We start from the raw sequence: 17,091 nt of genomic DNA, 5'->3' as shown, positions 1-17,091 counted from the left end.
ACTTGTGCAATGACAATAAAAGTTGAATTATTATTATTAACTTCCGCCTCCACAGATGAATGCAGCTAATCCCTGTCGAGTCTCCAACTGAAGCCTGCAGCAATTATGCAAATGAAAAATCATCCAGGGTCAGTGGTATAGCCAAGAGATGGGCAGAAGTGCACGTCTGTTTGCTGACGCAATGGAACAATGGGAAATCCATGGCCCATATGTCCTACCCTCATTGAGGCAAGCTTACTTAGAACCTGGTCGGCTACTCTGTGTTGCAGTACAGTGGAAGAAAAAAAGAGTTGGGCAGGTTTATATTTTGGAAGGGATCCTCAGCCAGTGATAGACCTGCGTAGAAACAGAAGAGCTTCTCAAAGCAGGAGAGGTCACTTGTCTTGTAGTTTAAAAAAGGACGCAGGACGCATGCAGCTCAGAAAAATATGAACAAACATCCTTACCACAGCTTGATGACCTTCTACATGTTTTTGACCATTGTTCTCTTACTTGGACGGACATTCCCTTTCCTGTTGTCTCTAGCCTATCACTGGAGTCCTCAATTAAAGACAAAACAATGGGACACCTGGAATTTCCACGGGAGTTCTGCAGTGAAAGATTGGCAGAAACCATGGAGAAACGGCATAAACATCTAAAGCTGGTCGATTATATTATTTCTCTGGGGGCTTCGTCGATCTCCTGCTGAAATTACGGCAGAAATTTCCCCATGGAAATTAATAGCCAGGATCAATGAACACATTACTTGCTTCATCAATAAATCGCTTCCACCCCTTCTCTCCAGAAACTCATCCAGTTGTTTCTTGGACCCATTTATACTCTCCATTTCAGTGGCCTTCCCTAGTAATTTATTCATTAACTGTATTAGCAATTGGCTGAAAAGATTGCACCTGATTTCCCTTCTTACTTCTAACAACCTAATTTTTAACTTGTGTCCCTTGATATTTGAAACCGTTAACATAGTGAACATTGTAGTTGCCTGGATCAGCTTTGTCAATTTCCTTCCCAGTTTTGGAACCTTCCACTAGTTCACCTCAACATCTCTTTTCCATATAAGCCAAATCCAAATTTCTTAACCTTCCCTTGTAGATTCAATTCCTCATATTTGGCATTGACAATAGCCAGGGAGAAGTTCACAGTCACTCTCATGCACATGGAGGAAACATAATGGTGATAGCAGCAGTGAGGAAATAATACTGATAGCATGGAACAAATTACAGGACAGTAATTTAATTCAAAGTTCACATGAAATTAAACCATGAAGGATCAAGGTCAAGTGATTGAGCAGCATCTGAACACTATGGCCTAGAAATTGGGTTGAGGCGCCAAACTGGCGCCAAGTTCGCCTGAGCGCAGGATTTAGCGCAGCGTTCGAGTCTTCAGCGATCGTCCGATATTCAGTTTCATTGCCCCTAGAGGGAGACGGGGCGAGGTTCGAGGCGCTCCGCGTCCCTCTTAGGGTGCTGAAATTGAATATCGCAGCGCAACGTGCCGCAGCGCCACACGCTGCGGCACGGCACGCTGCGGTACTGCAGGCCTTCCTCCCATTGTTAAGGGGGAGGGGCCTGCAACAGCGCAATTCCCGATCGCGAATGCCGGCAAAAGAGCCCGGCACCGAGGAGAAGTGCCGGGCTCTCGGGAAACAGCTGGCAATGCCGCGGGGGGGGGGGGGCGGTCAGGAGGCCGGGGACGGAGGTGTTGGCAGGTGGCCGCCGAAAAAGGCGGCCGCCCCGCACCTCCACCTTAACTTGCGCCGCTGCCAGCACAGTAAGGCCCAAATATCATGAACGGGGTGCGAATGGGGCGCTGCGCACACTGATGACGTCATCGGTGGCGGCGCAGCGCAAAAGGCTAACGCCACCATTATTGCCCCAACTCAATATCGCGGGAGGCGCAGCCAGTGGCGCTACAGCCACTGCCTGCCTCTTTAGGCGCTAACAAGTGGCGCTACTCACCCAATTTCTCCCCCCTAGTGATTGGACCATAAATGTATTTTGATGCTTTGGCAACATAAGATGTACCTTATCATGCCAATAAAGCGATTTGAATTGAATTGAATTGAATTGATTGGATTACAGTCCTACAAACAGGGTCCCTATCTGCTTTCAAACTGATTGCTAGATAGGTCAACTGAAAACCAAATTGTCCAGTGATCTGACTGGATCACACACAAGTGGGTAGTACAGTACTATTTATAGAACATTTACACAGCATGTATATTATTCAAACAATTAAAAGGCTGAGAAGCGCCAATATATTCTTCAATTATATTGCTTATTCAAAGATAGAGCCCAGGAAGGTCAGCTTATAGCACTGTACCCATGGAACGTATGGTTCAATCAATGAAAGGGCAGATAAATATACTGTTCAAACAACAAAAGGGTGGAGAAATATCAGTGTATCGCAGGGATAGCCTTGGAATTTACTGTACAAACAAGGAAAGGATAGAGCAATATCAGTGTACTGCCCATGACAGGTTTACTTCTCTTCCATCATTAGAAGATCATTTAATTATACATAGAAGTTTCAACAAGGTCACAGACCATTTGCCTCTCCACACAAGCAAATAGTTCTAAGAACATAAGAACATAAGAAATAGGAGCTGAGATTGATAGACATTTGGGCTCTAGGGGAATCAAGGGATATGGAGGATGGGAGACTAAGCACGACTGCTTTCAAAGAGCCAGCACAGGCACGATGGGCTGAATGGCCTCCTTCTGTGTTGTAATTTTCTATGATCCTATGATTCTACGATAGAGTTTTGGGCATGAAGGGATATAGGGATAGGGCGGGAAAATGGAGTTGATGTAGAAGTTCAAGCATGATCTTATTGATTATGGAGCAGGCTTGAGGGGCCTCATGGCCTACTCCTGCACCTAGAACATAAGAACATAAGAAATAAGAGCAGGAGTAGGCCATACGGCCCCTCGAGCCTGCTCCGCCATTCAATAAGATCATGGCTGATCATCGGCCTCAACTCCACTTTCCCGCCCTATCCCTATATTCCTTGATTCCCTTCATGCCCAAAACTCTATCGTAGAATCATAGAATCATAGAAAATTACAACACAGAAGGAGGCCATTCAGCCCATCGTGCCTGATCTGGCTCTTTGAAAGTCCCACATCCTCGCTTTTTTGTCCGTAACCCTGTAAGGAATGGGCAATAAATGCTGGCCTTGCCAGCGATGCCCATATCCCATAAAAACAAATTTTTTTAAAGTTCCTCATCCTCAAGTACCTGTCCAACTCCCTTTTAAAATTATTTATGGAATCAGCTTCCACAAACTTTTTAGGCAGAGCGTTCAAGATCCCAACAGCTCTCTGAGTAAAAAAAGTTCAAATCATCTCCCCTCTAGATCTTTTTGAATCAATGGCCTTTAGTTATTGACCCACATAATTTTTCTCTATCTACTCTATCAAAACCTCTCATCAATTTTTTCATTTGTTCATGGGATGTGGCCGTCGCTGGCAAGGCCAGCATTTATTGCCCATCCCTAGTTACCATTGAGAAGGTGATAGTGAGCCACCTTCTAGAACCGCTGCAGTCTGTGTGGTGAAGGTACTCGCACAGTGCTGTTAGGGAGGGAGTTCCAGGATTTTGACCCAGCGATGATGAAGGAACGGCGATATACTTCCAAGTCAGGATGGGGTGTGGTACTTGGAGGTGGTGGTTTTCCCATGAGTCTGCTGCCCATGTCCTTCTAGGTGGTAGAGGTCGCGGGTTTGGGAGCTGCTGCCGAAGAAGCCTTGGCGAGTTGCTACAGTGCATCTTGTAGATGGTACACACTGCAGCCACGGTGCGCCAGTGGTGGAGGGAGTGAATGTTTAAGGTGGTGGATGGGGTGCCAATCAAGCAGGCTGCTTTGTCTTGGATGGTGTTGAGCTTCTTGAGTGTTGTTGGAGCTGCACTCATCCAGGCAAGAACATAAGAACATAAAAAATAGGAGCAGGAGTAGGCCATTCGGCCCTTCAAGCCTGCTCCGCCATTCAATAAGATCATGGCTGATCTTCTGCCTCAACTCCATTCACCGGCCCTATCGCCATATCCCTTGATGCCTTTACTAGTCAGAAATCTATCGACTTCTGTTTTGAATATACCCAATGACTGAGCCTCCACACCCCTCTGGGTTAAGAATTCCAAAGATTCACCACCCTCTGTGTAAAGAAATTTCTTCTCATCTCAGTTCTGAATGAACTACCCTTTATCCTGAGGCTGTGGCCCCTGGTTCTAGACTCCCCAGCCAAGGGAAACATTCTCCTAGCATCCACCCTATCAAGCCCTGTAATAATTTTGCATGCTTCAATGAGATCTCCTCTCATTCTTCTGAATTCAAGAGAATACAGGCCTAGTTTACTCAATCTCTTCTCATACGATGGTCCCGCCATCCTAGGATTCAATCTCATGAACCTTCGTTGCACTCCCTCTATGGCAAGTATATCCTTCCTTTGGTAAGGAGACCAAAATTGTACACAGTACTCCAGGTGTGGTCTCACCAAGGCCCTATATAATTGGAGTAAGACTTCATTACTTCTGTACTCAAATCTTCTTGTAATGAAGGCCAGCATACCATTTGCCTTTCTAATGGCTTGCTGCACTTACACATTCACTTTCAGTGACTCATGTACAAGGACACCCAGGTCCCTTTGAGCATCTGCATTCCCCAATCTTTCACCATTTAGGAAATATTCTGCCTTTCTGTTTTTTCTACCAAAGTGGATAACTTCACATTTATCCACATTATATTCCATCTGCCATGTTCTCGCCCACTCACTCAGCCTGTCAAGATCCCCTTGAAGCCTCTTCACATCCTTTTCGCAACTGACACTGACACCTAGCTTTGTATCATCAGCAAATTTGGAAATGTTACATTTAGTCCCCTCATCCAAATGATTGATATAGATTGTGAATAGCTGGGGCCCAAGCACCGATCCTTGTGGTATCCCACTAGTCACAGCCTGCCATGCTGAAAAAGACCCGTTTATCCCTACTCTTTGTTTTCTGTCTGTTAACCAATTCTCAATCCATGCTAGTATATTACCCCCAATTCCATGTGCCCTAATTTTGTTCACCAACCTCTTGTGTGGGACCTCATCGAAGGCCTTCTGAAAATCCAGATACACCACATCTACCGGTTCCCCTTTGCCTACTCCACTAGTTACATCCTCAAAGAACTCCAATAGGTTTGTCAAACAGGATTTCCCTTTCATAAATCCATGTTGACTCTGCCCAATCTTACTATTAGTTCCTAAGTGCCCAGTTATTGCATTCTTTATAATAGATTCCAGCATTTTCTCAACTACTGATGTGAGGCTAACAGGTCTGTAGTTCCCCGTTTTCTCTCTCCCTCCTTTCTTAAATAGCGGGGTTACATTTGCCATCCTCCAATCTGCATGAACCGTTCCAGAATCTATAGAATTTTGGAAGATGACAACCAATGCGTCCACTATCCCAATGGCCACCTCTTTCAAAACCCTAGGATGTAGGTCATCCGGTCCTTGGGATTTATCGATTTTTAGTCCCATTAATTTTGCTAGTACTGTTTTTTCACTAATAATAATTTCTTTAAGTTCCTCATTCTCGCCACATCCTTGGTTTTCTCATATTTCTGGGAGGTTTTTTGTGTCTTCCTCCATGAAGACAGAAACAAAGTATTTATTTAATTTCTCTGCCATTTCCTCATTCCCCATTATAAATTCTCCCGTCTCTGACTGTAAAGGACTTACATTTACCTTCGCCAGCCTTTTCCTTTTCACATACCTATAGAAGCTTTTACAATCCGTTTTTATATTTTTCGCTAGTTTGTGCTTATATTCCATTTTCCCTTTCTTTATCAATTTCTTGGTCCCCCTTTGCTGATTTCTAAAAAGATCCCAATCCTCAGGCCGACTGCTTTTTCTGGCAACTTTATAAGCTTCCTCCTTTGAATTAATACTAGCTTTAATTTCTTTTGTGGAGAGTATTCCATCACACTCCTGAGTTGTGCCTTATAGATGGTGGAAAGGCTTTGGGGAGTCAGGAGGTGAGATACTCGCTGCAGAATACCCAGCCTCTGACCTGCTGTTGTTGCCACAGTATTTATGTGGCTGGTCCAGTTAAGTTTCTGGTCAATGGTGACCCCCAGCATATTGATGGTGGGAGATTCGGCGATGGTAATGCCGTTGAATGTCAAGGGGCAGTGGTTAGATGCCCACTTTTTGGAGATAATCATTGCCTGGCACTTGTTGACGCAAATGTTACCTGCCACTTATCAGCCCAAGCCTGAATGTCGTCCAGGTCTTGCTGGATGCGGGCATGGACTGCTTCATTATCTGAGGAGTTGCGAATGGCACTGAACACTGTGCAGTCATCAGCAAATATCCCCACTTCTGACCTTATGATGGAGTGAAGGTCATTGATGAAGCAGCTGAAGATGGCTGGGCCTAGGACACTGCCCTGAGGAACTCCTGCAGCGATGTCCTGGGGCTGTGATGATTGACTTCCAACCACCACAACCATCTTCCTTTGTGCTAGGTATGACTTCAGCCAGTGGAGAGCTTTCCCTCCGATTCCCATTGACTTCAATTTTACTAGGGCTCCTCGATGCCACACTCGGTCAAATGCTGCCTTGATGTCAAGGGCAGTCACTCTCACCTCACCTCTGGAATTCAGTTCTTTTGTCCATGTTTGTACCAAGGCTGTAATGAGGTCTAGAGCTGAGTGGTCCTGGCGGAACCCAAACTGGGCATCTGTGAGCAGGTTATTGGTGAGTAAGTGTTGCTTGATAGCACTGTCGACAACACCTTCCATCACTTTGCTGATGATTGAGAGTAGACTGATGGGGCGGTAATTGGCCAGATTGGATTTGTCCTGCTTTTTGTGGACAGGACATACCTGGGCAGTTTTCCACATTGTCGGATAGATGCCAGTGTTGTAGCTGTACTGGAACAGCTTGGCTAGAGGCGCAGCTAGTTCTGGAGCACAAGTCTTCAGCATGGCAACCGGGTTGTTGTCGGGGCCCGTAGCCTTTGCTGTATCCAGTGCGCTCATCTTGAAAACCTCTATTAGGTCATCTCTTAACCTTCTCTGTTCCAAGGAGAACAGTCCTAACTTTTCCAACCTCTCCTATCAAATGAAGTCCCTCATCCCTGGTAACATCCTGGTAAACCTCCTCTGTACCCTTTCTAAGGGCTTTACATCTTTCCTGATTATGACCAATGTCTCTGCTATTTCTACCTTTGCTTCTTTCAGCAACCTAGGATGCATTCCATCTGAAGCAGGTGATTTACCAACTTTCAGTACTGATAATCTTTTTAGTACGCCTTCTCTATCTTATTATCCTAGCCATAACTTCCCTCTCCTCTTTCAGTGTAACCTTCACATCATCCGCTTCCTCTGTTCAATCTTGAATATACTCTCCAACTGAGCATCCACAGCCATCTGGGGTAGAGAATTCCAAAGATTCCAACCCTCTGAGTGAAGAAATTTCTCCTCATCTCAGTCCTAAATGGCCGACCCCTTATCCTGAGGCTATGGCCCCTAGTTCTAAACTCTCTAGCCAGGGGAAACAGCCTCTCAGCATCTACCCTGTCAAGCCCTCTCAGAATGTTATATGTTTCAATGAGATCACCTCTCATTCTTCTAAACTCCAGAGAATATAAGCCCATTCTACTCAATCTCTCCTCATAGGACAGCTCTTTCATCCCAGGAATCAATCTAGTATTACATTACTGACCCTATTCCCATAGCCCTTCAACCCCTTTTCCTTCTCCACCTATCTAATCTAATCAAGATTCAAGATTATTTTATTGCCATATGTAACTGGTACAATGGAATGCTTACTCCCCACTCACTCCCACAATATAAGTATATAAATATAAAAAGCAAAAGTAAAAACAAGTATAAATATAGAAACAATAAGCAAATAAGCAAATAAGTATAGCAATGACAGTCCAAGTTGCAGGATATGATGAATAGTGCAAAAAGCCTCTATTACCACTGGAAGTAATAGTAATGTAATATGATAAGTATAAGTTAAAATGCAGTGTGCAATGTACAAATGAGTTATAAGTTATATAAGTTATAAGTTAAGGTTGAGGTACAAGAGTCCTATGTGCACACAGTCCAGTGATCAAGAATGTTCTTGTGCACTCACGGTTCATGTGATATACAGTTCCAGGGTGGGGGTGAGAATGTGACTATGATATTTGGGCAGTGCGGTTAGCAGTTCAGTAGGCGCACTGCTTGTGGGTAGAAACTGTTCTTGAACCTGCTGGTCCTGGTGCGGATGCTGCGGTACCGACGGCCGGACCGCAGGAGGGAGAACAGTTCGTGCCCAGGGTGATTGGGGTCCTGGATGATGGAGCAGGCCTTGTTCCGACACCTGGTGTGGAAGATCTCCTCGATGGATGGAAGTGCACACCCGATGATCTTTTCTGCCATCCTCACAACCCTCTGGATGGCTTTCCTGTCCTGTGCAGTGGTGTTACCATACCACACATTGACACCACCCGTCAGGACGCTCTCTATGGTGCCGCGGTAAAAGTTCACAAGCCACTGTGTGCTTATGCCGCATTTCCTCAGGCACCGTAGAGGGTAGAGGCGCTGGTTTGCCTTCTTCAGCATGGCCTCAGTATTGTGGTTCCAGGCCAGGTCATCGGAGATCTGCAGTCCCAGGAATCGGAAGCAACTGACGACTTCCACTGGTGTGAATCTTGAATGTTGACATAGTTTTGGCCTCAATTACTAAACCTAGAAGCGAATTCCACAGCCTCACAACTCTGTGTAAATAAATTTCTCCTGCACTCTGTTCTAAATCTCTTACATTTAATCTTGTATCTTTGGCCCTCATTCCTGACCCTCAACTACTGGAAACAGTCTGCTTCCAATCACCTATCCCATCCTTTTATAATTTTAAACACTTCTATCATATTGCCTCAATATCCGTCCTATAGTTTGGAGACAATACTGCACACAGTACTCTAACTCAGGTCTTATCAAGGTTCTACAATAGGCTCATCATTACCTCTTGGCTTTTAACCTCTTGAAATAAAAACTATAATCCTATTCACTTTTTTTTTACACCCCTATCAACCTTAGGTGCTGCTTTTAATGTCCTGTGCACCAATACCCCATAATCTCTGTGCTCTTCCTGGGACTAGGGACAGGGTCACTGGCAAGGCTTGGAAGTTAAGCAGAGCCAGGCCTGGTTAGTACCTAGAGGGGTAACCATCAGGGAAGACCAGGTGCAGAAGGTCACAGAAGGAGCCCCGAGGAGGGGCGGTTGGTCAGAAGGAGCCCCGGGAGGGGCGGCTGGTGAGCAGGCCCGGGCGTTGGGCTGAAGATTGTTGGACAGGAGGAATGGTGGAAATGGAATGGCGGCGCGCACAGACGCAGCGGCTTTGCTTCTCCCAGGACAGTGCTATTTACGTTTAATGTTAATGTTATTTGTACTAGACTCATGAGAGCTTGCAAGACCACATTTCGTTGTTCATGTAATTGTACAATGACAATAAAGTTGAATTATTATTATTATTAACAGTAAGCGAACTTCCATTCAGAGTATAATTACTGCCATTATTTATTTACCAAAATGCATCATCTCACATTTACTGGCATTGAATTCCATCTGCCACTTTTTAGCCCATTCTCCCAGCTCATCAATACCCTTTTGCAGCTTCCTTCTATGGAATTAACTATACCTCCTATTTGATTGGGCTCATAACCTCTGCCTTCATAATCAACGGCCTGCATTCAGCGCACTCCAACTGGAAGGTCCAAGGCTCACCCTAAATTGAGCATCATTTCAATCATTTAGGCGAGTCCATATGTAAGGGGCTTAATGCCTGTTTCAGGCAGCCGCCAAGGACGCCTGAAAAATTGCCCAACCTAATATGGGGTCAGACGTCTTTCAGGCATCTTTGAGGTGTGGAACATTGCCCCCAGAAATGGGTACTCCTGCGCTCATCTTCTGACCAGAAAACGGGCACGACAAGCACCAATTTCACCTCCACAGAGTGAACATACGTGGCCCCAGAACTGAACCTTGTGAGACAGCATTACCTACTTCCAACCATTCAACACAGTTGGGAAATCAAACCTGGGACCTTCCTGGTCTGTAAAACTCAGCTACTCAATAGTTTGTCCAGTCCTTGGCACGAGCCTTTATTCCCAGTTCCTAAATAAAAGTTCTTTGCAAATAATGTACCAGAATAATAGCTGACAAACTGAAACCACATTCTCAATAGGAACATCCTGAATATGGATGAAAGATTTGGGATAACAACATTTTGTTCTGAAATGTTCTCCAACATTTAAAGCTGCAGAGCTTATAATTGTTTTTAATGTTTTCATAATTTTACACTGGAATACATATTGGTGCAATTATTGTGTATTAAACTAACAATTCAATCACTCCAACATTAGAAAATTACTGTTCCTGTACATTGGGAACAATTGAACAATTTCTGATTTTCTTTTATATTGATCGTAAGGGAGATCTATTTCAAAAATATAGTACCATTAGGAACTGTTCAATTACCGACCCAATCTTAGTCACTTTTATTATACAATTAGCTCAATCTGAAAGTAAAAGGACTTACCTAAATGAGTCCAAGAGCTGCAGCCCCGTTGTTTAAGAATTTTGTCATTTCCAGTGCCATTTGCAGTGAAAGAGACATTGGTCATTCCATTACAGATCATCTCATGCCCTATCATGTGTATACTGCTCTTGAGCTTTGTGTGAAGGACAAAGCGTGAATTTTTAAACTCTTCAAATTACTTCTACGCCTCTTCCAGACTTGCTTTGTGCTTTTAAAGGACTTGAATTTACAAGGCTGATTGTAAGTATGTCGCTTTGATAATAAATCCACAATACGATTAAGCCTCCAATCAGTACAAGTCTAATTCAGTTTCCACCTCGTTTCATACGGTGTGCAGTGCTTGGCTCTGGCTGTTCACACGGGCTCCCAGCCAGGCTTTCACAAGCAACGGAAAGTGATGATCAGCCTAATTACTGTTTCCCCCAGAGGCAATGCAATTAATGTCAAAACAGATCTTCCTATAATTACTGAATAGCCATAACTTCAACCCAAAGAAGTTAATCTCTAAACTACATAAAACTAAAGTATGATGTTTAAAGAAGATTGCAATAGTACTGTTGTCTCTAAATGCTTTGTTAATTCCCATTTTTAAAAAGGGTTGCTCTGCTCTTGTCACTTTTCCCACATTATAATGGTGGCTCTGGCCTGTACATTTAAAATGCCCTTTTAAGTTATCTAAACATCATTTAAAAATGTTAATGTCTACTGTTCAAACATGGAAACATCAGACAATTTCAGGAATTTCTTAAAATAAACAACATTTTGGTGTGGTCTCCGCCCCCCCCCCCCCCACAAAGTTAGCACATTTGATAAACAAAGATCTGGTTTAACCTTAGGGTTTGTTCCTTTGGTGGTGTTTTAACAATGTTTTTGGCTACAGTTATACTGCATCGTCAGTCCGAAGCCACTTTTATACAAGTGTAGCTGCAGGTTTCTGCCGTTAGCTGCATTTGGAGATATGAAAGGACCCACTCACCTCATTCCAGCAACTGTGAACTATCACTTCTGGTTAGCACCTGAGGGAGAATGGTACTGGGTGGGAATGTAAATGGAGGAGGGCAGCGCTAGGAGGCCAGTACAGACCCACAGCCGATGCAGCAGTATAAGACCAGTAGGTGAACAGTCCAAAGCATAGCTGACTACACCCGAGTTATATTGCAGGCTGCAAATTGCATTCTGCCTGCCAGAAAACAGTCTTGCACATGCATCCACTTCCCAGCCAGTATTTTTTCATATTAGGAGTGCATGCGAGAGTGTCTGCTTTCTTATCAGATTAAAAAGAATCTGCAGTAATTTTATAAAGTATGCCAAACATTTAACAGGTTTCCGAAACACTGTTAAAACACAACTTTGGCTACACTTTTGCTGGGCAACATTCTGCAACTCTATGAAGCTGATAGGCTCCTCCCTCCAGGTTGTCTCACGTTACTTGCTAACATGTGATGCGCTTTCAGTGCAGGGGCTTAACTCCCCAGCTCTACTGCAGTTTTTCCCATCAATGAGATATGAAAGTCATATTGTGTCAATACAAAAACTGTAATGTAACTGAACCATAACTGCAAGCAGCAAGCAGAGAGCCTTCCAAACTGGATCACATTATCATTTGAACTTGCTTTAGGTTTTTCTATTGGAAAAAAAAAGCTTTTGTCAGAAATACATTCACAGAGATCTGGAAATTGTGCAACTCTAGAGATCTATGTTTGCTTCAAACCCAAAGCACCAAAGGTTTCCTCTCACTGACCTCTTGACACGGAGAAAAGACAATCTGGTAACTGAAGCTGAGTCTTTGACACAGAACAGGCTCCAATTTAACAAATAATGGGACAATCTCCTATTTTATCTATACTACTATTGTCAGTACTCCTGTGAACTTTTCTCTTTTGTTCCTTCTAAGCTGCAATATGCTGTCCAACATGTTTATCTTCCTCCCTACATTCTCACTGTGATAAAATAAAGACTCATCAAACAGTCTCCTACTTTAACTTGTTCTTTCCCAGGACCTTAAAACTATGGGACTCCTGGACTTGCTAGATCTTCTCTTCCTTTCTACGAATGTCAGGTATACGGCTCCTGACCTTAGAAACAGCATATAATGTGATCTTGATGACGTTGATCTTAGTGAAACAGAAATTCTAGATAAGATGAAGGGGCTGAAAGCCAATACATTTCCTGAGATGGATGAACTAAATTTTGGGGTGCTAAGATAGACAATCAAGAAATTTGTTGAAGCACAGATTGTCATTTTGAAGGAATTAATGAACATTGGAACCAGGGAACAGGAGTAGGTCATTCAGCCCCTTGAGTCTGTTCCACCATTCAGTTAGATCCTGGCTGATCTGTCTCTTAACTCCATCTACAGGAAACTTTGTGCTATCCGGCACCGACGGGACTGAGCTGCTGCCGTTCCCTCAAAACTGCCGGACACTCCAGAGTTAATGTTGAAAGACTCCGTATCTGACAACAAACACTGTTGCTTAGCAACAGCTTCTAAACAGTCGGGTGCAGCTGCAAGCGTCTGTAACTAAAGCTGTTGCTATAGCTACAGACCTTGCAGTGCTTGACTGGGAAACAAAAGCAAAGAAAAGAAACAAAAAGAATAAAAAATGGCTCCTGATTTTTGCCGGTGGCTCCAGCTTGCCGGATGGTTCGCCTTTGGATAACTCAAAGTTTCCTGTACTCGCCTTGGTTCCATAACCCTTAATACTCTTGCCTAACAGAAATCTAACAATCTCAGTTTTGCTATTTTCAATTGACGTAGTTTCAACAGCTTTTTGAGGGAGAGAGTTCCAGATTTCCACTACCCTTTGAGTGAAGAAGTGTTTCCTGACATGACCCCTGAACGGCTTAGCTCTAATTTAAGGTTATGCCCCCTTGTTCTGGACTCCCCTGACCAGAGGAAATAGTTTCTCTTTATCTACCCTATCAAATCATTTAATCATCTTAAACATCTCAGTTAGATCTCCCCATATTATTCTCCACTCAAGGGAATAGAAGCCTAGTCTATGCAACCTGTCCTCATAATTTAACCCTTTTATCCCCAGCATCATTCTGGTGAACCTGTGCTGCACCCCCTCCAAGGCCAATATAACCTTCCTGAGGTGCGGTGCCCAGAACTGAACACTGGGTATTTCTGACGGATTGGAAATTGGCAAATGTAGTTCCCATACTCTAAAAGGGTGACAGAGCAATACATGACAATTACAGAACCATTAGCCTAATCTGAATAATCAGAAAAGTAATAGAATCAAGAATCAGGTACAAAATGGAAGAGAACCAGTATGAAAATAACAATGAATGACAGCTAATTGATTTAGAAGGGAACAGAGTTGTCTTAGCAACCTCAATATAGCGAGAGAGAATTGCACACAGCTTCAAGTTCTCGCACAGGTCCAATATAAATTTAGCCCAATGAAAAGCTGTATTTTAGAAATACCCAGCTAGTCCACTGGTATTAAGAGTGATAAGTGCTTGAATATTGGGTTAGTTTGGATATGATACCTGGGCTTCAGGTAGGCTGAAGGATAGAGGGTTCCTGTCAGCACTGATTGATGGCAATCTGTCTTAGGACTCTGCGCCAAGCTAGAGTTTGGTCAGGATGCTGCAAGGGATTTTGCCCTCCTGTCGTTTACATCTGCATTTTTTTCTGGGTCACCAAAGTTTTTAGTGAGTGTGCAAAATTGGAAGTAGGTAGTTCTATAACTCTTTCTAAACCCTGACAGTTTGCTGTATAAAAATAGACCAATTGCTGCACCACCCACTGCAGAATCCATGCCCAGATCTCTACTAATATTAGTTCAGCTTTATCAAAATGTCAGGCTCAGTAACTGATCAAGGCTAGTCTCCCCAACGATGTCACCATCACTCAACATTTCAGCAAATGCAAGCAGAAAATAAAATAAAGAAAATATGTTAAAAGGAGGACCAATTGGCACAGTGGGTTAGACTGCTAAGAGTTGGGTTCAAATCCAAGTTAGGCTTATGTGGTGGAAACCTACTCTGTTTTCTTGTTGGAACAGTCCCGCATGAATTGAATCTGGGTTATCTCAATCCAGGCCTGAGTGAGTGAGCATGGTCCCATGACACAAAAAAGTTCTAGTTTGGCACTAAATTTGCACTCTCAGGGAGATTGAGATAGGCCACAGGATGACCATCACCAGAAATGGAAAAATGTCACACTGGTGCAGTATGACGTGCACCTCTGTGGCTGGCACAGTGTAGAGGGAACTTTACTTTGTATCCAATTATGTCAGAGCCGAGGTGGGTGCCATTTCCCACTGCAGTGGTTTCATTTTCTATCATGTTTCAGTACCTATTGGGATTTTTTTTACAAAAAGGATTTTAAATAAAAGCTATTTTAAATGTTATATTTTTAGACATATATACGTTAGACCTAGAACGTTAAGAATGGGGATCTGAGACGATAGGTAGTTAAGAGACGAATGAGCTAGCTTTGACGTTGTTTCCCTATAGACTGTAAATAATAAGCAAATTTGTTATCATGTTTCAGTAATCAATAAACACCTCACACCACTGTGTTGGGAAGTTGCTGGTCCCTGGTGCTCAGCAGGAGGTCTGACAGGCCCACCCTTTTCTGGCTGTGAACAGCAAGAGATAAAACACACAGAGACTACTAGTTAATGAGAGATGTTTAAAACAAATACTGCAAAGCAATCAGGCAGCAAAGTGGGGCAATAAGATTGTACAGGTAGACTATCCTTTATCCGCACTTCTGAAAACCGAAAACCTCTTAAAACCAAAAGTTTTTTTGTGGAGCGTAAGTCATGCGCACGACATAACCCAAGTGGCGCCAAACATGATCCGACGCGGCCGATGCTTTTCTGACCTGATTTGCGGGCCAGCTTAGCGTAGGAGTCAGCCGATATCCGGCTTTCCCACAACTGGCGGTGGCAGTTGAGCCCCAGACCCCTGCTAAGTCAAGGAATTCAGATACGGAGCAGGGGGAGCTGTAAACAGACTGGGAGCGGCAGCACAGAGAAGCAGGAAGGGGAATGAGACACGGAACAGTCGCAAGAGGTAGCCTGAACTTTTAAAATTTATATTAAATACAAATACTAGTTACCAAATTAATTTAATGTTCAGAGTTTCCCAGTCTGAAATAATACCTTCTGAAATCCGAAAATTTCCGAAAACCGAAACACAGCTGGTCCCAAGGTTTTCAGATAAGGGATAGTCAACCTGTACTGCAGGACAGAATGGTCAGAAATTATCTTGTTTAAGTCAAGACAAGCCACTCATGTGGGGAAATGTGGCATGTTCTTTATTTTGTATTATTACGCAAATACAAGTTGTAATGTTTGAATTAAGTGAGACAGATCAGAGAAATGGGATTACGGGCAGGAGATAAATAGACCAGAATATGTAGACATAATTTAGTTCCTATTTTTAAGTTATGTACTCCTCTTAATTCTATGTAACTAATCAATCCTCCGTAGTGTTGCATAGAGTAAGTTGGAGAATGTAGGCACGCTCTTACCTGTCTCTGATGTCTTCATGTTGCTATTTTTCTCTATTCTGCTTCTCTTCCCTTCTGCATCTCAGCCCTTAGTAATTATTTGGTTTCAAAATTCAACTGATATTCGGTTTTGAAAATTGAAATATATAAATATAGAGCTTTCCGTCTCTCTGGCCCCCGTCACCCTCTGTCTCTCTCTTTCTTTCTCCTCCTCTATTAAGTACATTTTGAAGTTCATAGAACACAAAATAAAAGTTATACAACAGATGTGTAATAAGAAGTCATTTTTTTATCATTCTCTCCCACACAGACAGCCTCTTTGCTTTTTTTTTAAATTCTATAAAAATAAATTTTACCTCAATAAAGTTTTGAAATTTCTTCTCTTGTTTTTCAAAATTATTTGAAGAAAAGCTACTGAGTAGAAAGTAGAAACTATAAGCTAAAGCAAAATATTTCATCACTTTGAAGGGTACTGATGCATCCTGGGAAATTAGGCACACTGCGCAAGGTGATACACTGTCACGATGAGGTAACAGTTATTGGGTGTGACACCTTTGACATTGAAAAGCCTACCACAGTTCCACCTACAGGAGTAATAAGTACTGTAGTTTTCAATGAATAGGGCTTGTGTGGGATGGCTGTTGGTGTAGGGACCGGGTGCTAGGGTTTGGATGATCAGCCATGATCTCGTTGAATGGCGGAGCAGGCTCGAAGGGCCGAATGGCCTACTCCTGCTCCTATCTTCTATGTTTCTAAAAGCCTAACCTACTGAATTTAATATATAACTAGGCAATCTCCTGTGATGTTGCGCACAGAAGTCAGACAATATGTTGTTTGATAACGACAGGAGGGTTTAACAATGTAATGGAGAATGTCTTGTTATGCAGTAATTGTAGTGTATGTACCTTTAAGGGGAGAACTACTTTTTACAGCTCCTGTATACTGTATTACCGGCAGTGACCACACCTGTATATAAACCCTGAGTAGGGATCTGTATTGTTAGTTGTAGAGTAACCCTCATCCAGTAAACACCTGTTGATT

The sequence above is a fragment of the Somniosus microcephalus genome, chromosome 1 (genome assembly GCF_052327205.1).
Source record: "Somniosus microcephalus isolate GS21.2 chromosome 1, FLI_Smic_1.0, whole genome shotgun sequence".
Taxonomy (NCBI): domain Eukaryota; kingdom Metazoa; phylum Chordata; class Chondrichthyes; order Squaliformes; family Somniosidae; genus Somniosus; species Somniosus microcephalus.
Note: the sequence above shows the minus strand (reverse complement) of the source record.